At 42.3% G+C, this 20,498-nt stretch overlaps 1 protein-coding gene across 1 annotated transcript in view; it reads left to right on the top strand.

The window, feature by feature from the left end:
- Positions 1 to 20,498, top strand: part of DOCK2 (dedicator of cytokinesis 2) — a 404,121-nt gene that overhangs the window by 123,758 nt on the left and 259,865 nt on the right. The window lies entirely within an intron of this gene.

Genomic DNA, 20,498 nt, shown 5'->3' with positions numbered 1-20,498 from the left:
AGCCGGCCCTCCTCCCTTTGCTTCTACCGGAGTACCACTCTTTCCCTTTGCCCATCCTCTCTCCCTCTTTCTACATCCAAGACAATTTGGTTTAAACAAAAAATTCTAGGTCTAAAGAAATGTCTGAAAAATTGATTTGAGTCTGATGAGGGATGTTGATGGGGGAGGCTGTGCTTGTGTGGGGGCAGGAGGTACATGGGAATTCTCTGTACTTTCTGTTCAATTTTGCTGTGAACTTAAAACTGCTCTAAAAAATAAAGTCTGTTTTAAAAATGTTAAAAATCCGGTGAACGCACATGCACACAAACAAAACACAAATTGATCTGTCCCTCCCTCCATCCCTTTTGCAGAGAAGGGGGAAAAGGCCCTGAGAGACTAAATGTCTCCTCCAAGGCCAGTTAGTTGCCCACACGCCAGCCGTCATCATTGGAAGTGTGACACAATGTGGCAGGGTCCTCTTTTTTTCTGGTTCAGGAGCGCATGTCAGTGCCTTAGGGAGGTGACGAGGGAAGGCATTTTCATTGCCCATGCCTGTGGTGGGGCCAGTGGTAGGGGGACGTCTCTGTCTTTGCTGGCTCTCAGGTATCACTGTCCCTGCAACAAACTGTGTGAGCGCCTGTGGTGATGATTTCCTAGGGTCGCCTCGGGAGGCACTCAAAAATGATATGTGGTGGTTCAGGCCTGCCCTGTGCCTACCCCACTGCCCACTAGCTCTCAGCTGTGCGAGTCTAACCACCTCCCTGTCTGTGTCTCTGACTCTCTGACTCTATGTCTCTCTGTCTTGTCTCTGTCATTGCTGGGTCTCCCACCCCACCCCCACATCTTCCCTGTGCAGCCCCTTCTTTAAATCTGCTGCCTTCACCCCGGTCCTGGAGAAAGTCCGCCTTGCCCCTTGTCCTCTTCTTCAGCCTGCTTCAGGCAGCCCATCCTCTCCACTTCCAGGACGTGGGACAGGGGTAGTGACTGATGGTAGGTGCCACAGAGAGAGTGTGGGCTGTAGGAATTCATCCCATGTCATTTTCCCTCCCGGAGAGAGCTACAACCAATTTTCTTTCTGGGTCATCTAAGAAGTAGGCGCACCTTGCCAAGGTGGGCATCGTTTTTTCTCAGACAGCACAGTCTGATCTCTTTTGGGGGAAGCGTATTTCCCCTAGTGGCGAAGTCCTCCATCCTTTCAGATGAGCCAACCCTGCTGTTACTGTGCTAAGAAGCACTTGGCTGTTTCCCTACCAGCTTGAGCCCAGTTGCCCTGAGTTGCTGCTCTGCTCTGGCTGCAGCTGGTTCTGTTACTCAGGAGGGACAGGTCGAGTCTGATTCGATTTTTAAATTTTAAGCACCACCCCTACGAGTAATTAAAATATGTTTTTGTTTTTTAAAAAAATGTGTGTTGGGTCATTCTAATACACCTTCCCCTCGTGAAATCTTTGCGGGCTCCCAAAATGCATGGGCCTCTTATGCTTGAAGCTTCTGGCAACGTGGAGGGTTCCTGCCGGTTCACATGTGGTTTATCGTAAGTCAGATAAACACAAGGAGAATCCACATATTCTGCACCTGCGGAGGCTCTCCTCCTTCTGACGTTCCTCAGAGGTTTTCCTTGTCTTTGTACAACACTGCCTTCTTCAGTTCAGGGCGAGAGTGTTTTCTCTGTGTTCCAAATAATTGGCACTGAGTAGGTGCTCAATAAGTGTTTAAAGGCTGAAGGAACAATTGCCTTAACTGAAGGAAGGTAACATAGTCTGTTGGAAAAAACACTGTCCTGAGAGTTATAAGCTACTAACAAGCTGTGTGACCTTGGACAAACCACTTAGCCTCTCTGGGCTCCATTCCTCATGTGTATCATCAGAGATGGAGCGCTGAGATCCTGTCCATCTCTGATAGTCAGTGAGTCTATACTGCTGGAACAGCATGGAAAAAGAGGCAGCAACTTCAAGTATGATTAAAACTGCTTGAAAAGCCTTTTGTTATCCTATGGTTTCATGAGCACTAGTGTCAGCCTGACATGAAAGACACAGAAGGAGTCATAGTGTTCAGATATATCGTGGGCAGTGTGTTGTCCACCAGGCCATAGCTGAATCCATGGTGTGTCGTTGAGAGGTTTGTCAGGACTGGGTCTGTGTTTCCTGGCGTAGGGGACCTGGGGTTCCACCAGTCTTCTGAGTCTTTGGAGGGGGGCAGAAGTCATGAAAACAGAGCCCAAGTTACAGGTGGATTTTTCTCTCCATGCAAATATTTCTGTGGGTTTCAAAAAATTGCTTTTCATCAGGCTTGCCCCTGCCAGTGTCCCAGATTTGCCAGAACTCGTGTGTGCAGCGAGATGCTTGATTTGGTTTGGTGTGGTTAATGGGGATTCTGGGCTCCCCTCTGGTTGCAGTGGAAGGTTTTAAAATCAATTACAGTCCAGGTAGCACGAGGTTCACTACAGCGCTCTGCTGTCTGAGGCCTGTGCCAAGAAATCAAGGAGGTCCCGGTGACTGCTCAGGAAAATTTGTGGTGTTTCAGGGACCTACAGCAAGTTACCAGTCTTGATAGATGGGGACCAGTCTGCCAACAGCTGCATGGCTTGTACTGTGGTTCAGCAGGAAAAGGAGAAAATAATTCTCTGAGCATAAGATGTGTTTTTCTTTCTTCCTAGTTCATCAAGTGATCTTGGCCATATATATCAAGAGACAGACCCTGGAGTTTGTGGGGTGGAGTGGGATAGATGGTTTTCTTGCTCTTGTTCATGGAAAGAGAGCAACTCTGACATCCAGGCTCCCTCCTCGTGGCCAGGCTTCTTGTAGCTTTTTGCTCCGGAGGCCTAAATCTGACTAGCTATTCGTTTCTCCATCTCTTGCCAACCTAGGGGAGAACACTGGGCAGCTCTCAAGTTTCTTTTTCCTGGTCGGTGCTGGGAAATGGCGACGTCCTCAGAATGCACTGCTGCATGGCTGCAGCTCGCCAGGCGCTTCTTCCTATGCCTGAGGGTCAGAAATGAGGGGCTCAGAGGGAAGGAGTACAGCCTTGGAGCAAATTCAGTTCATTCAACAGCTACTCGGGGCTCCAGTCCTCAGCTGTACTCCAGTTATGTCTGCCCACACTTGCCTAGAGGAGTTCATCTGTTCTGGTGGCTCAATGCCATCTCAATGCTCAAAACCCCCATCTCAATCTTTAGTCTTTGCTTTCGCCTCAAGACCCTTATCTTTAACTGCCTCTCAGACGTCTCAAATTCCATACAGGATAGATGGGGCTACATTTTTAATGAAGAGAGGCAACACTTAGAACAGGCTTTCCAATTCAATAAATATTTATTGATCCTCCACTATAAACAAAGCATTGAGTAGCCATTTAGAAAATACAAAGTTGGCGAAAATATAGTGACATTCTCAAGGAGCTTGCCTTCATTTGCAAAATGAGGCACTCTTTTATTAAAATGCGGGATGACTCTTCTACAGTAGAGATATAGGCAAAGTGCCATGGAACTTCAGAGGAGAGCTAGATGATTTTAAAGTCTTTCTTGTTGTTTACTACATCTAAGCAAGAAATACCAGAGAGCTTCAGAGCTGTGAGTGATCAGCCTTTCTCAATTTATTAAACTAGATTTTGGTAATTTCTGTTTTGTTTCCCCTTATCTTGACTTTGTCCCCAAATGTATAAAGAGAGTTTCTTGGATGATCTCCTTACCAAAGGCTTTTTGAGTTCCAGAGAGACACTATGGCATTTATTTATTCATTTTTGTTTCATAATCTCTGAGTTGTATCCACCAGTGACTTTGCAAAAGTCATGCTACATCTTTGGTTCTCAGTTTCTTCACCTGTAAAATGGGGATAATAATGGGGTTGACGTGAATGTTAAGTGAAATAATGCTTAACATGGTCCCTGGATGGTAAAGAATGCTCCATAAGTGGTAGCTTAGAATTAATATAGGAATAATTATTATTTTCATAAATTATTCATTTATAATTATTACATTGATTTTCATTATCATCAGTTCAGAGTTGGAACCAATGTAGAGCATTAAAAATAAAACGTTGTTTAAATTGACTTTCTCAGAATATCAAGACAGGAAAAACAACTGTGTGAGAAAGAGGATATACCTACATACTACTATAATTAGAAGAATTACTTTTTGCAATTTCTTATAGAAATCTTCTAAAGCAGGTTGTTGTTAAGCAAGGAGAAACTTGCTTAACTATGTTGGATCTTGCAAATGAGCAAGCTTACAGTTACTTAGCTGGTTTTTAACTACTGATCTGTTTTTTTTCTCCCTCAGTCTACTTTTCTCATAGGAAGGGGGAGGTAAAACCGGTGGTTAGCATCAGCAGCCTCTGTTACTCACCTGGCATAAACTACCTCTTGACTCAGGCAAGTGATCAGGGGATGGTTTGTAAGCCCAATTTAAAGGCAGCGCTTTGCCCACTGGTTTCCAAAGCTGAGGGATGTATGGGCATATATCCTGGACAGTCAGCTTCTGTTGCGCCTGGATTCCAGTCGATTTTATTGATTTTTTTCAACACAACAGCTTCAAAAGTCTCTTTTGCCCCAAAGTAGCTGATCTTTTCAAATCTTTGCTGTTTCCTCCTGGTGAGACTTTCAGATAACAGGGTAAATGCAATTAACAACTACATACTTTAGATGATGAGATTCTAGAACATGTTTAAAGGTTTCATAAAGCACAGTCACGTAGAGTTGAGCAACTCCTTGGAGAGACTGCCTAATCCAACCTCCTCTTTTTACAGCCAAGGAAACTGGTCTGAAGAGTGGACATGACCTGCCCAAGGTCACACCATGAGTTAGTGGAAGAGATAGGAAGCCAGGAACTGCTATTTTGATTTCTTCTTTTCACTTGTGTTTCTCAAAGTGTGGATTTGTACCACCATACGCAAAATTATTTTCCTTGGCATGAAGATAATTTACGTATGATGCACAGATAAAGTACTGTATCACAGAAGCAGGAGATATTCATTGTCTTTCCATCTTTCTGATTATGGCAAGCATTGTATACTTTTGCTATTTTGTCTTTAATCTTTCTTCACTAATCTCCTTTGATAAGAAGGAGGGAGCAGACCTCAGGCGTAAGCTCCTCTTAGAGTTTCATAAAATTGTTTTGCTTTCATAGTATTGATTGTTACACTTACCTTCCATCTATGGCAAGGGATACTGGTTTTCCACTTAAAGTAGCAAATTTTTCTTTCAAAATAAATGTAAGCAGATTAGCATGAATCTACACTATGAAAAAATATTAAATAAATAATAGGTCAGGCTGTAAATTATGAGGAGTACCTGGTGGGTTTCATATTGGCAAAAATAATGGTTAACTGAAGCTAGGAAAATATTTGATTCTGCCTGTAGAATGCTCTGAGCCCTTTGAGGATAGATGTGGCTGAATCCTAGTTTCCTTTACTTCATGTCATGTCTTTTTTATGTGGCAGCTGGAAAAACAATCATTAGATCTAAAAGGAGAACAAGAAAACTACCCATATGCCAGAGATGAACTCAGATATGTTGACAATCTCATTATTGATAGCTTCCCTACAAGCCAAAAAGTTGGATTGGTAGCCAACTTAGTTTCAGTATGTAGGTATATTTGTGTATCTTTTAAATTATACACTGTGTGCTATTGCATTGGTTGAAAACAGAAACTGATTTTATCTTTCACTGATGCTCTATTTTAAGATTCTGTTTTAGACTTCATTCTTGTCTTGCTTTCCCCTTCTAGTAAGATCTTTAATTTCTGATTATCTTGCTGTTCAATGAGAGCGTGCGAATGGGAGAAAAAGGTGGCAAAATGCAATTTATCAAACATTTTTGCACTATTATCACATTTTAAAGATTAGAATGTATGGAATGAACGGAATTGGAATATTAAAGTTATTCATCAAATGGGGGTATAGGGGGCTTTCTTTTCCTTATAATTTAGCTATAGCAAGTGAGTACATGGAAGAAAGATATATGAGGTTACAGTATTCCAGTGATTTTCTCATTATCTTTAACAGCTAATCTTCCAATATTGCTTAATTTGTTTTTCTGTGGCCTGAAGCAAAAGCTTCTGTTTACCAGTAGCTTAGTTACCCAGAGATCCAGGAGCTGCGAAGCCCAGTTACTGCCAGCCTGGCGTGAGCTTGCGTTTATAAATATCGCGCAGAACTTATTCATGTTTGCCGATGTGGCGGACCTCCTTCCACTGGCCATTATGTGTTTTTTGTGAAATGCTCCTTCAGTAGAAAATTTATTCTCATTTAGAGGAATCTGGAAAAAAAAAAAGGAAGATGGAGTCAACTTCTGGTGACTTATGGGCAGTTAGAGTCAAATGTTTGAAAAATGGGGTTCTGAATCAGCAGAGATTTTACAAAGGGGCTGGTGGAACTGCATACAGATAGGTACAGTACTAAGATGCCAGGAAATAATGCTACTTCTATTACAGCTAATAAAAAAACTGCATTGCTAAATTCAGGGCTAGGAAGGTTAATGATGATGCATTCTTTTTTAGTATCAAAGATTAACATGATAACTTGCATATTAAAGTTAATTCAGACACACTGCTAATGGGAGAGGCATACAAAATTAATTTCTACATCACCTCATAAATTATGATCACTCACTCTTCTCTGGCTGTTGCTCTTTGTCTTGGCAAGAGCTGCTACACACTTAGAGTGGGTGCACTTCAGATTTTAGTGAGGCATCTTAGGCTCCCTAAGCATTAGGAGAGCTTGGGGTGTGTTCCCTTCAGCCCTTGATCACTGCCAGTCCTCTCCTGGGTGTTTCCCTGCTGGGATGTGTGCGCTTCATCACCAGCCAGGTTGTTACTTGGCAGGGATTTTGGTTTTAATAATTAATGAGACAATGGGACTGAGCTGAGATGAGAAGAGGGTGGGAGAAAGAATGTGACAGAGGAGGGAAGAGCTGCCTCCTCTTCATGCAGATTTTCTGAGTAGAGCTGGGGATAGCATCTCTGGGTAACTGCTGTCTGGAGCTCTATTGAAGACCAAGGCTCAACTGATGTAGGAACCCAGCCCAATCTTTTTAAGTGCACAGGGTCTGGAGTCTGAATGTCTCGGTGTGAGACCCGATGCAGTATCTCAGGCAATTTGCTTACTTCCCCGAGCCTCACTGTGTACACCTGTTGAACAGGGAAAATAATAATATTTGCCTGATAGCAATGTATATTTTTCATTTTGGTATAATTTACATATAGTGAAATGCACAAATCTGAAGTGTTCAGCTCAGTGAAATTTTTGCATATATATGCACCCATGCAACCACCACCCATGTCAATATATAACATATTTCCATTAGCCAGAAAGTTACACATGGATGTTTTAAAAACTAAATAATGATAGCTTACACCTTCATAGTGCTTACCATGGACCAAGTGTGCTGCTCTAAGTGTTTTACATGTATTAGCTTATTTCATTCTCACACCTTGGGAAGGGAGGTGCTGTTATTATCTCCGCTTTACAGATGAAGAAACAAAGGTATAGAGCGATTAAGAGACTTTCCCAAGGTCACACAGACAGTAAGTGAGATTCCTGCTAACATCCACACTCCACTCCACTGTCAACTGTATAGCACTGATCACAGGCCTGGTTCTTACTAAGTACATCAGAGGCAGGAGAATGGAGCCTCCTGAATGGCTGACGTTTCTGTCCATTCCTCCTCTTCACTTTGCTTGTCCTGGGCTAGGAGGCTGTGCGTGATGTTCTAGCTGGAGAGTCCTTGAGGGAAAAGGCCAGGTGCATTGTGGGTACTCTAGAAATAGTCATTGCCTATCATGCCAAGAAAACCCTGCCGTCCAGCTCTCCATCAACTGGCACTACTTGGTCAAGTGACAGTGTGGACAAACTTCTTGGTTAGATCACCTGGACACTTTGGACTGCTTAACTATCCTTGGCCTCTGTCTAAACCTTGTCCTTGTGATGATCTAAACATTTTACGTGAAAATCCTTTATGTTTCCAAGCCGCTTGTCTCCTTTGTCCCAAGTCTCGTATTCGTGTACCCCCAGTCAGTCCCCCTTCAGACCCTGGATGTTGCTGCTTTGCTTTCTCCTCCTCCTCTTCTTTGTCTGTCTTATTTTCTTTCACTTCCCTTTCCTTCTCCTTCTTTTTATTTCATCATGGTCTTCATGATCATCACCAAATAGACTTTAAAAAGCTACTCTCTGCTAAACGCACTGCAATTGTCCGTTATAAATTCTTTGTGGGAGGCGCGATGTTCAGTGTATCTTTCATATAGTTGAATTCATGCTTACACACTTGTGTGAGATCATTTTCAGACACATTTAGCTGGCTGTCCCTTTGACAGATACATTTGAATGTCTTACAGGTACTCAAACTCAACATTTCCAAAATTGTATTCGTTCTGTTCCTGGAAACCTTCTCCTCTTCCATTATTTTCCTGCCAGTCATTTAGAGCCAGCCCTCAAATCTTCTTGTGCCTCATTTTTCACTTTCAGTTGATCACTAAGGCCTTTGCATCTTTCTCATATATGCCTTGAACCTGATCACTTCTCTCTATCTTTACCACTTGCACCCTGGTCCTATACCCCCGGGTGCAGTGGTGCTTGACATTTGCTAGGCACTCAATGAATATTTGTGCCTATGAAAAATGAATGAAAGTGCCGTGTAAGGACAAGCACACAGTCATGAGCCCTCCTCCGTCTACTGTTTTCATGTTTTACATGAGCACACAACACAGTCAAATGAGTTAAAACCATTAGGTTTCCTCAGGTTCTTTTCCGAGCTAAAAATCCTCAATTTGGTGTCAAAAGCAGCTAATCACTACTAAACTTAATGTAGGCCGTTAACATTAAAATTCAATATGAAAAATTTCTTTAAGAATTTAGTATCAGAAAAAGCCATGTTTCTTGCAAGGAGTTGGTTCTCTTCGTAATGATCAGCAAACTCTAGAACTTGGATTTCCTCTGTTGTCCTGAGAGTCTATCACACAAGTCAGGAGCCACATTTGACGGGCAATTGGAGCCCTTATGTTAACTTTTACATTGGCATGTTGTCTTTGTTCTTTTACTCCTTTTTGGTCTAAGATAGCATAGACAGAAATAGACATAACTAATAACAAATATACCAACTTATGCCCCAAATAAAATATTAATGTTAATTTCATAGGAGTACAATTTGAGATTCATCAGCAGAGGCTGAGCGTAATTGGAAATGAAGCATGTTACATTGTATATGTTTTTTCTACCGTTCCTGTCAATTGACTGGTTCTTTTCTTTATTACACTTGGCCTGCCCCAAGGGTAGGGACTGTATATTGTCCTCTCTTTGTACAGAAAACTCATTACATGTTGTTGGCTGATATTTATTCCCTTTACTTCCACGCATCTCACCCTCTCCCTAGTTTTCTCTTCATCGGCTTCCAGTCCAAACAGGATCTCTTTGATCCTCTCATTTAAATATTGAGCCTATATGTGTGATTCATTTCTTAAAGCACTCTTGCTTTGGGCCTTCCAGGGGAGGGCTCAGTTGGCTCTGTTGCAGGAATGGAGAAATGAGCGGGAAGAAGCCCCTGTCCCCTCAGGGCTGCCTCTGTTCTCCACCTTCTTAGCTGAGTGCTTTTAGAACAGAAAACCGGGCCAGGAGGAGAAATTCTTCCCATTTCCATTTTTATTTATAGGCGGGAAAATGGTAGTGATTTTTTTCCCCCTTCCTCTTTGAAGTTTGCTTTCCATTCTTCAGCTTATTTGGAATACATTATACTTCTCTGTTTTCCCTTTGTAATAAACAATGCTAGATTTTAAACATGTGGGGCTGTAAATGAGGGGGACCCCAGCCTCCTCTGCTTTGAAGCCATTCTGGGGAAGGTGAGGAAAGGAGAAAATCAGATGATGATTAGAAACAATTACACAACCATTTCATTTTGCTAATGCTTGAATCCAGGAGAATTTTCTCATTTAATTCTCTGAAATGAAGGGCCGCTCTGTTAGCCTTAAAATGTAAACAAGAGGCTTTTAATGCGCGCTCTTCTCAGAAATGGAATACTGGCTGCTTATATTGATCCAAAACATTGCTGTTGATTTCTGTTGTTTTCGGTGTTTGTACGTTTTGTGATGGCAGCAGTATAGGATTGTTCATGTGAGGCTGGAGGATTGCCGGTAAGTGGTATTATTATTCTAAGTTGCAAACAGAAATGTGAAAGGATGTTGAGAGAAAGCTTGCCTGAGCTCTCTTTTAGTCTCTCCATATACAAAAGGGAACATGAAAATCTGAAGCATATATCCCAATCATTTCAATTTGTACCTGCCTCTTAGAGCTCAATTCTGAGTTTGCTATTTTAGACAACAGAGCACTTTGTTTGAATGATGCAGATAATAGCTTCAAGTCCATTTCATTCCAGCATGTCTGGACCAGGTGTATTGTCAAGTATACACATCAGCTACAGCCAAAGGAAAAGGAAGTTTCAACATCCTCTGCTTTGAACTCAAAACATCTTAGCTGTAGCATCAGATACCAATGCCTCACGACACGTAATAATTACAACTGAAATTGTATAATGTTTTATTTGGATCTTCTTATGAAATAGGCATTGTAATCCCCATCTTTGGAGGAAGGGAGGTAAAATGACCTATCCAAGGTCACACAACCTGGCAGTAGTAAGACTGGATTCAGACCTAGGTCTCAAGATCCTCAATCCAGAGTTCTACCTACTTTCCCGTACCTGCCTCTGTGATAAGGCGAAGCCAGGAATGGGAAGATATTGCAAGAAGGGCTGCTCAGGAGAAATGGTGAAGGCGCAGAAATACACGTATAGTTCTCCTTAAACACTGCTCCTGCAGCCCCCTGCTTCTGCCACCTGATTTCCTCAAGGATAGTACAGAATAATGAATATTGAAATAACCCTACACTAAATAGAGTTCTGATTCTGAGAGTTGGCCGAAGTATAGGCAGACAAGTCCCCCTCTCTGAAATCAGCAAACACACATTCATTCATTGAACACTTATTAGGATCCTCCTGTGTGACAGGCATTGTGCCTGGATCTGCAGGCAACATGACTTGATTGAGATTGGATACCTCACCCCAGGCTCTCATGTCTCTGAGGAAAAGGTCGTGAACGATTGAAGGTCATGATTGCTGTTTGCTAGCCAAGTGCAATGAGATGGGTAAACTCAACCAATTGTAGTTGAATAAATAGTTGATTGAATTAAAAAGGAAAGAAGTGAGTGGATGAAGACCAAGTCACTGAGTCCATGAATGCTCATTATTGTTTAATTCTTGGATTCTAGGATCGGAATTTTTTTGTTTGTGTCTTTATTCCCCTAGGACTGTAATACCTCCTAAAAGAAGACAAAAAAACAAGCCATTAAATAAACCACCCAACCAGAGTCTTGTTTTTTCTATATAAGGCCAGGTTAAGGGAGCTAACATATTCAAAAGGTGACTGCCTCTAGCTTGCGGAACCCAGGAGTTGGGAATAATTGTCTGTACTCATGAGTCTGTGAATAAAGTAGGAATAACATTGACAATGGAGTCAGACAGGTCTGCGTTGGGATCTTACCTCTGTTGTGCTTATAATAGCTAAGTGACCCTGGCAAGCTCCTTGGAGCTCCTATTTTCTCATTTGCAAAATGGGGACAATGCAATATACAGAACAGGTTTGGTAAGGGTTAAATAAGTTCCCCGTATAGTGCCTGGAACCCAGCAGGAGTTCAACTTGTGTTATCTCTCTCAAACTCAATATTCCATTCTCCCTCTCTTCCACTCCCAATAGATTTCTAGACAAATGGTTTCTGTCCTTTATTAAAATATATCTATTATAATGACCCCTACTTATGAGAAAACTCTGAGTATGTGACCACAGACTAACTCAGAAGAGTTAAAGGTGAAAGAGTTCTTGGTTAAGCAAATATTGGAATTCATGGAGCCAGGGAGCTGTGTGAGTCTGCAGAGCTGACGGGGCTGGGGAGACGGGATTAAGGGATTCTGTGTGGTGTGGTGCAGAGGAGAAGCAGTGGGTCAGAGAAGATAAACCCTGGAGGGGTGTGGCTGGTATTGACTGGTAGAATGGGTGTCCTAAGCGCTTATAAATTGATCTGAATTCCAGGTGGCACTGAATTGGAACCAAATGGGGACAAGGGATGTAAGACACAGTTCTTCACTGTCAAAAACCTACCTTGACTCCTTTCTCCTCTTGCACGAATTTGAAATGGAGCATACTGCTTTGATGGGAATCCTCTTTTAAAGACTGCCCAGTCTAGAGGCCACTTGGTCCCGCCCCATGCTTTTCCATTGGCTTCTCCTTTCATTAGCCAGGGTTGGGACGTGGGTGAGATAGTTTTCTAACCAGGCTGAGCTACACTCATCTGGTGTGGCATCGTGAATGTAATCATTCTTAGCATCGGGGAACAAATCAAATTTGGGGTCATGACTCCATTGGCCATAGCTGCACCTTTATTTTCCTGAAAGCACTTTCTATGGAGCTGGACTGTGGTTTAATGAGTAAGCTGGCGGGGAGGGAGGAGGCTGGTCAGCAGTGGGAGTGTAAATGATCTCGGAAAGTGCAACAGGGTAACTGAAGGTGTGAGCACCTGTCAGAACACGCTGATTACGCCCTAATAGCTTTCAGAGAGTGTGATGATGGCCCATCTCTGCAGCCACTTCACACCGTGGGAGACATGTGGATGGGAGTCTCATTACTGGCTGGTTGAGGCAATGAAATGGTCTCCATGATTAGATCCTGACTTGATAAACCCTAAAATGAATCTATTGTTCTCTCACTCAAATGTTCAGATGCTTACGCATCTATATGGCACATCTGATCCATCAACAAGACATGTTGGCTCTGCCTCCAAACTGTAACGCAAGCCTGTCCACTTCTGCCTGTCCCTCCTGCTGCAAACTAATCAAGCCTTCATCTTCTGTCCCCTCCACTGTTACAGTGAGGAGGCAGGATAGCTTAGTAGTTGTGAACATGGGCTCTGGAATCACATTGCCTGGGTTTAAATCTCAGCTCTACCTCTTACTAACTGTGTGATCTTAGACAAGTTACTGACCCTCTCTGAGCTTCAGTTTCCTTATCCATAAAGTAGGCATAATGATATATGTCTTCATAGAGAGAATGCCTGGCAGAGAGGGAGGGCTCAATAAATATTAGACCTCTTCTTCCCCTCTACAAAAGCACCGTCAGTGTTCTCCTGCCTTCCTCTCTAGGTCTACACCTACCCCCCATTAAAAATATAAAAACAAACAAATGGTTATCTCTACACAGTAGTCAAACTCTTTTCCATGGGCCACAGGGCCTGATGAGACCTGGCTCAGCCAAGCTCTCCAAGTTTGTCATCTCATTTTATACTCCCCTCTAATCTGACCTTGCTTGTCTGATTCCTCCAACATGTTAAATTCCACCCCAGGGCCTTTGCATGCCATTTCCTCTGCTTGGAATACTTCTCCCCAAGACCTTTGTAGACCTTTTCCCTCTCACCCTCAGGTCTCAACTCAAGTGTGTCCATCTCAGAAAGGCTTCTAGACTGCTCTGTATGGAACTATCTTCCCTGACCCCCCCAAACTCTCTCATGTTACCCACTTAATTGTCTTGCTGGCAACCATCAGTATTCATTGGTGTAGCAATACTATATATATACGTATATATACTTAAGGATATAAATATATTACATATAGACTATCAGAGCTTACAAATTATAATTAGTGTGAAACTTTTTGGACACAAACACTTGTGTCTTCTTAGACATTCTAGCACTTATATATCAGTCCCCTCTTCCTGCCATCACTATGCTTCTGAATGACAAAACTCAACTTATTATAGGGCATTTGCTTATGGGTGTAGTGCAATATCATGTTTTTTATTAAAGATAAAGGGTATATGGTAAAAGAAATAACATGATTTGGACTTTAAGTAGGTATTGAGGATAAAGTTCTGGAAGTGTGTTTCTCCTTTAGGATTTACTGCCTAATTACATTTTCACCCTTGTAAGGTGCCTGAAGAGGACTTTTACAGTTGCTGAGTTCTGGAATCTCTAAATAGGCTGTGTTAGTTTAGCTGGGGAGACATATTTGGGCCCTGAGGGTTCATAAAGTGGAGATATACATCATGGTGGAGGCAGGCTGGAGGGGCAGTGAGTGATGCTTCTGGATGTTGCAATTAGGTATGTTCTCAGGGAGGTAAGAAAAGTGAATCATGAGGAGCTGCTGAAGAATGTGTTGGAGGAAAATGCTAGCATAGTTGTAAAGGCTTGTAACCTGATCTGGAATATGAAGTTTGTGGGTAGTTATTGATTTCCCAGTGGGTGGAATTACTTTTCTTCGTGACACACCGGCTGGAGGAGGGAGGTTGTGAGAACAAATTGCTATCTGTCAGAGTAGAGTTGTGTGTGGAGGTCTTCCTTCGTGTCTTGCTGATTGAACCAAGTGGCCTCTGACATCTGCAAATGCTCCTTAAATCAAATGGAAGAAAAGTGGCCAAGCTGGGTTCAGACTGCTTAGTCTTGCCCTGGAGAATGTGGGGTTTCAATTAGGGGTCTTCCCTGCTTGCCAAAAGGCCTGGGGGAGGGCAGGGCGAGCCTCGACAACCACACGTTCCTCACTGTCCCACAAGAGGGTTGAGCTGAGCTAAATTCACCTTTCAGTCAATAGGAACTTGGCCAAAGCAGAATGTGTTTCACCTTAAAGCCTGTGAAAAATCGAACAGGATTGAAGAGTCGATTAACCCCCACTGGCGACAAAGTCAGGGGCTGGCCATGAGTGGAGTGAAATTCCAAGTGAAGACTGCCACAGGCAGGCTTAGAAATGGAGTAACCACATTAAGGACGTGACTCAGCTCCGACACAGACACGTTGCTGGTGTTTAACCTTCCTCCCCATAGTAAGAGAGGGGCTCCAGAAGGTTCTTAAGTCTCTCCATTATGGTGGTGGAACCAAGATGTACCTGGGATCGAAGATCGGCAAACATTTCCCTAGTGGGGCTATAGGGTGCCAGTCTCATCTTCATCTGTTTTGTGAATGGTTCTTTTGCTTGTCCCTCTCTCCACCTCAGCTTTGGGGAGGGGAGAGGTAATGGCTTCTCTTTGTGGGCATTGCACTATATCTATAGGCCTCTGCTGACTCTCCCTCAATTCTGGGATGGGTTACTTGCGGACTGGTGTAGGGCTGGCACTGAACCGGTACCTCTCAAAAAACCAACGTGGGACAATTACAGCTTTCGACCACAGCTTTGGGTCTCAGCTTCATTTCTGGCATGATAACAAGAATCTCACTGGTTGTCCTGTTACATATTCAATGACCACATAGTGTGATAAATGATAAGACAAAAGTATAGTCTGGATGCTACAGGAATACCGAACAGGGTCCCCCAAGTCAGAGTTGTGGTGTCAGGAACGTTGTCCTAGGGGATTTGGCGTCTAAGTTAAGACATGGAAGGCAAGAAAGAGTTAGTCAGGTGAAGATGGGAGGGATAAGAGCATTCCAGGCAAAGAAAATAACGTGCGAAAATTCAGAATCAGGAGAGGGAGAGACCGTGGCTGGGATGGTGTGGGAGGTGGAGGGTGGAGTGGTAAGGAAGGGCCTGGTCACAGAGGGCCTTCAGCTACGCCAGAAAGTTGATAAACTCACTGTGAGGGCAATAGGTAGCACTTTAAGGAGAGGAGTCCGTGGTCAGGTTTGAATTTTGAGAAATTCCTGTTACTGAGACTGGAAGTATGGAGATGAGTTTGGGGGACTTAGAAGAGAGGGTGGAGGAAGCTGGCTTGGGGATAGGATGGATTCGACGTCGTGATGGGGTGATGTTGGGGATGGAGAGAGGAAGGAATCAAACGTGCTTGGTTGCCTCCGTGACTGGGAGTGTCTTCACGCTGAGAGCAAGCAAAGGAGAAGAGCAGACCTGTGGGGACGACGGTTAGGTTCAGATGTGGTTCTTAGGAGTGTTTCCCTCTGGAGCTGTGGCTGTGGCTGTGGTCACAGGTGTATTTTTAACCTGATGCACCTGAAAGCAGTTTTCAAGGTGCACAAAGACTCTCCATTTAGTTCTTTTTGTGGGGCTGATATTGCAGAGAAGGAGATGAGGGAAGGGACCATCTTATTTGAAGCATCCCTTCAAATAAGTCATGAAATTATTGCAAAAGCATATCACACATCAAGAAAGCTATGAATTCAGGTAGTAGCACCTTCTGCCATAGGAGGGGAAAATTTTATCCGGGAAGGAAAAGAAACAGAGCCCAGAAACACTACATTTTCCTCTCTGCAGTCACTTTGACAAAAGAAAACTCCTTTCTGTGAAAATACAGAGTTGAGTAGCTCTGCGGGTTCCCAAGTGCCTGGTCTGAATTACAATTTGCACTTGTCACCTGATGGCAGATCTCCCAGCCTTTGTCAGACACCAGGGACCCAGGCTGGGTTTTCAGGTCTCTGATACTCATTGTCTCTGCCTAGAAAGATTGATTTAAGGCTCTGCAACATTTATCTTTTAAACCATTTGTGTTTGTTTGCTTGACAATCAAGACACAATTTAGAAATGCTGCTTCCTGAAGCTTTACAGACTAATATAATTTCACAACTCCAATTACAAATGAGAAAAATTATTTCATCTTGAGAGAGGAGCCAGACATTTCTGAGAAATCATGGTTAACAAGAAGACAAAGTCCTTTCTGAAAAACAGGCCTCGTTATTAATGGCTTCCTCAGCTAAAATCTTGCTGACTTTCAGCACCAAGAGCCTTGGTCTTCTGAGGATGCTGTTTTTTGTTTTTTGTTTTTTTTTAAGATTGGCACCTGAGCTAACAACTGTCGCCAGTCTTTTTTTTTCTTTCTTTCTGCTTTATCTTCCCCAAACCTCCCCTGGTACACAGCTGTATATCTTAGCTGCAAGTCCTTCTAGTTGTGGCATGTGGGATGCTGCCTCAATGTGGTCAGACGAGCGGTGTCCAAACTGGCGACACCCTGGGCTGCTGCAGCGGAGCGCACCAACTTAACCACTTGGCCACAGGCCCTTCCCCTGAGGATGCTGGTTTTGATATCTGTAAAGTAGATGACTTTCAGGTTGATAAACCACTGCTTCTGCTGGGGTCTAGTCTGCAGGTCCCACAACCTCCGTGGTTTGTAAACAATGCAAACACATCCACTGTCTTTCCACCTGGCAAATAGATTTACTTCCTCTGAACCTATTTTGTGGAATCATAAAATTTTGGGTGGGGACTTAATCATTCAGTTTAACCCTTCATCTGATACTTCGAATACCTTTTCATCATCCCTATCCATAGGCAGCTACCCACTGTTTAAATACTTCTAGAGATGGAGAGCTCACTATCAGATCTTTCCATGAGAATTTACTAATTTAGCTCAACTTTAAGTAGAATTTAGTCTAACACATTCACAGGGAGATCTTCAATAAAATAATATCTAAAATATCCCAACTGGCCTTTTCCCTTGGAGTCATATCTTTGTAATGAGTTCTAACTGAAGTATCTCAACTAGAATACCAGCAGAATGAACTTTTAAGGAAAAACCTGAACTTAATTATTCCACAGCTCTGTTTTATGGCCAGTCCTAACAAGTTGCCACCCCCAAGAGCTAAAGGCACTAGATTTTTTCTTGTCTACTTAAGTCTACTTCTTATCTCTGTTGGCTCTGTTGCTATGATGGGCAGACTGCCCCTGGCCGTTCCCTCCCATCCCGGAAGAGTGACTGGCCCTTAGCAAACTTTCAGTAAACTTAGCAAGTCTTCAATTAGACTGACAGACTAAATGAATGAATGAGTTAATTAACTGCTTGAGTGGACTAACCCTTTATCTATCCTTACATATCTCGTTTCTATACGTCCTAATGATTCCATTGTACAGGTGGAGAGAGTTTTAAGTGACTTTTAATTTTGAGTCACAGAAGACTGTTTTAGACTTGAAAACCTTGTCTTCTTATGCTTTAAACTCAAGATGATTGACTGCTTTTGATCTGGTTCTTACTACCTTCCTTCAAGGTCTTATCAAATCTTTGGCTTCAACAGAAGACAAGAATGTTGTGTCGGAAGATAGGAATCCAGGGGGCAGAACCCAGCACTTTTATTCTCATCGTCGTCTCTTGGACTACTGCTGTAGCATGTTCACTGGTCTCTGCCCTTTGGTCTTTTCTTTGTCCAGCTACACTATACACTGCAATGACATGAATCTCCTTAAAACACATCTTTTGTTGCCTCCCTTTTGCCCAGAGGACTGTTGAAGAAGAGTTTTTATTGTGTTTTAAATTTCCTTTTATTTTTACTTGCAAAATTAGCTTTTCGAAGAGGAAGACTACAATCCTTCTGGTTGGGTTTAATTATGACAACATCAGCGAAGGCAGACTTGGGAAGTTAAGTTTTGTGAAGTTGGTGAGGTCATTCATCTCCCAATGACAAAGAGTTTATAACTTCAAATGAACTCATCTATAACAGGCATTCTAACACATGTAATTTCCTCTAACAAGCAAATGTTTTCAGAGTTACAAGATGTTTAGAAGATAACTTTTAAAACAAACTTCTGAATGAACATTGCAGGAAATTTTCTTACCCCTTTTAATAAATAGATCTGTACAAAAATTCAACCTTAAGGTGACAAGATATGGACTAAGTATAGATTTAACTTACATGTTGTGGTAATTGGTATGAAATATTATCCAGATTTTCTTTATCTCTCTACACAAAGGGTAGTGGCTAACGCAGTACCTTAGGTCCTGAGGTCAAAAATTTCTTGAGTCCAAATTAAGTATCGTTAAACCTGTGGCCTATGATTTCATCTATAATTTTAAGCAAACCTGAGTCAATATTTTGTTGCCTATAATTTTCTGTTTCCATAGAAGTATAACCTAACATCTCTATTGCATTTAAGGACTTTCCTTTGAAATATCATCTTGCATTATTCTTCTTTCAAGAGACTATTCTACTTGTCAGATCTGTGTACTCTAAATCACTCTCTGTTCCCTAGATCCCTGCTCTTCCTACGGCAAAGTTATCTATTCATCAATGACCGTCTCTAATGACACCTCTTCCGTTCATTCAACCAAGATTTACTGAGTCACTACTATGATCCTGGTGCTGTGTTAGGCACTTATATTTAGTCTGACTCTCACGGAACTTACACATTGGTTAGATGAATGGACATTAATTAATTACACTAATTAGAATTTATACAAACTGACATTGGTGCTCTGAGAGAAGGGATGCAATTCTATCAAAACCTGTAAAGCCTTCCATCCAGAGATCATTTCTTCCTTCTGAAGCCTTGAGGGCATTTTATACCAGTTGGAATTCTTTGGTTGTTGTGAGCAACAGAAAGCTACTTTGGTAAATTTAACTTAAAACAAATGTATTTGTAAGATAGGGAGCGGTTCTCAAAATCAGTCATCAGAGAGGAGAGACCCAGAAAAGCTCTGGGAGGGGAAGCAGCAGGCACCCATGGCAGCCTCCTCAGGGCACTTCTGTGCAGACAGCCGAGCTCCAAGAAAAACTAGACTCATTGTCTAGTGGTTAAGAGCACAGGTTCTGTAGTCAGACTGGATCCACCACTTACTAGCTGTGTACACATGGGCAAGTCCCTCTGTTTCCTCATCAGGGAAATGGAGAAATAATAGTATCTACTTCTTAGAGTCATTGGGAAAATTAATTGAGGGAATTCCCGTGAGACACATAAAACAGTGCCTGGCATGTTGTAAGCAATCTGTTAGCAATGTCAGCAATTACTGTTATTATAGTTCCCTCAAGATTAACATCTCAAGGGATCATCCTAGTTAGGGTCAGGTGCCAGCTCTTGTCCGGAGGAGGGCAGGGAGCCTTACGACAGTATCCCTAGGATTATAGCCCACAGCAGGGTGGCTCTCCAGAGTGAAACCAGGGTGCTGTGCCAGAAGAAGGTGTAGATGTTGGGCTGACAGAACAAGAGACTTCCTCTGCCTCTTCCCACCTTTATCTTATTCTGTCTTCTGTCATTGCTCTTTGTTTTTGTTGTTAATCACCTCTGTCAGATTTTAAGTATATAATGAACAAGAACCATATCTTATCTCTGTACTTCCAGAAATACAGTGCCTTCTACATCAACGGTGTTCAATACCTATTTGTTATATTGAATTAAAATGAAACCCTAGTGTATGTGATTCACATCTCAGCTCTAGAAGCATCTGGGTGGGGATGGCTTGAAAAATTTTTGGATTTTTTTGGTCCCTAAAGGTTTGCCATTTTCAAGAGAAATATAGAAACAAAGCTGTGTAGGATTTCAGAGCTTTCCAGAAATTTCCTGAAACATCAATGCCAAGAGAGATACCTTTCTTTGCAAAAGTTTGAATTTATTTAAAATGAAAGCCATTCTGCACAAGGATGCATGTGGAAGGTTATTCACTTTTGTATTGTTTGTGCCAGTGAAAAATGTGCATCATAGAGGTATGACTAAATAACCAAATATATACAGAATAGAGGAGATTATAAAACAGCTACAAATAATTAGGCTGATCCCTATATATGTAGTAACATAGAAAGTGCTCCAAGAAATATTCGTGAGTGAAAAAAGTCAAGGTACAGAAGAATACATACAGCATAGTCCCC

This window comes from Equus caballus, chromosome 14, assembly GCF_041296265.1.
Source record: "Equus caballus isolate H_3958 breed thoroughbred chromosome 14, TB-T2T, whole genome shotgun sequence".
Lineage (NCBI taxonomy): Eukaryota > Metazoa > Chordata > Mammalia > Perissodactyla > Equidae > Equus > Equus caballus.
This window is presented reverse-complemented; position numbering and strand designations above follow the sequence as displayed.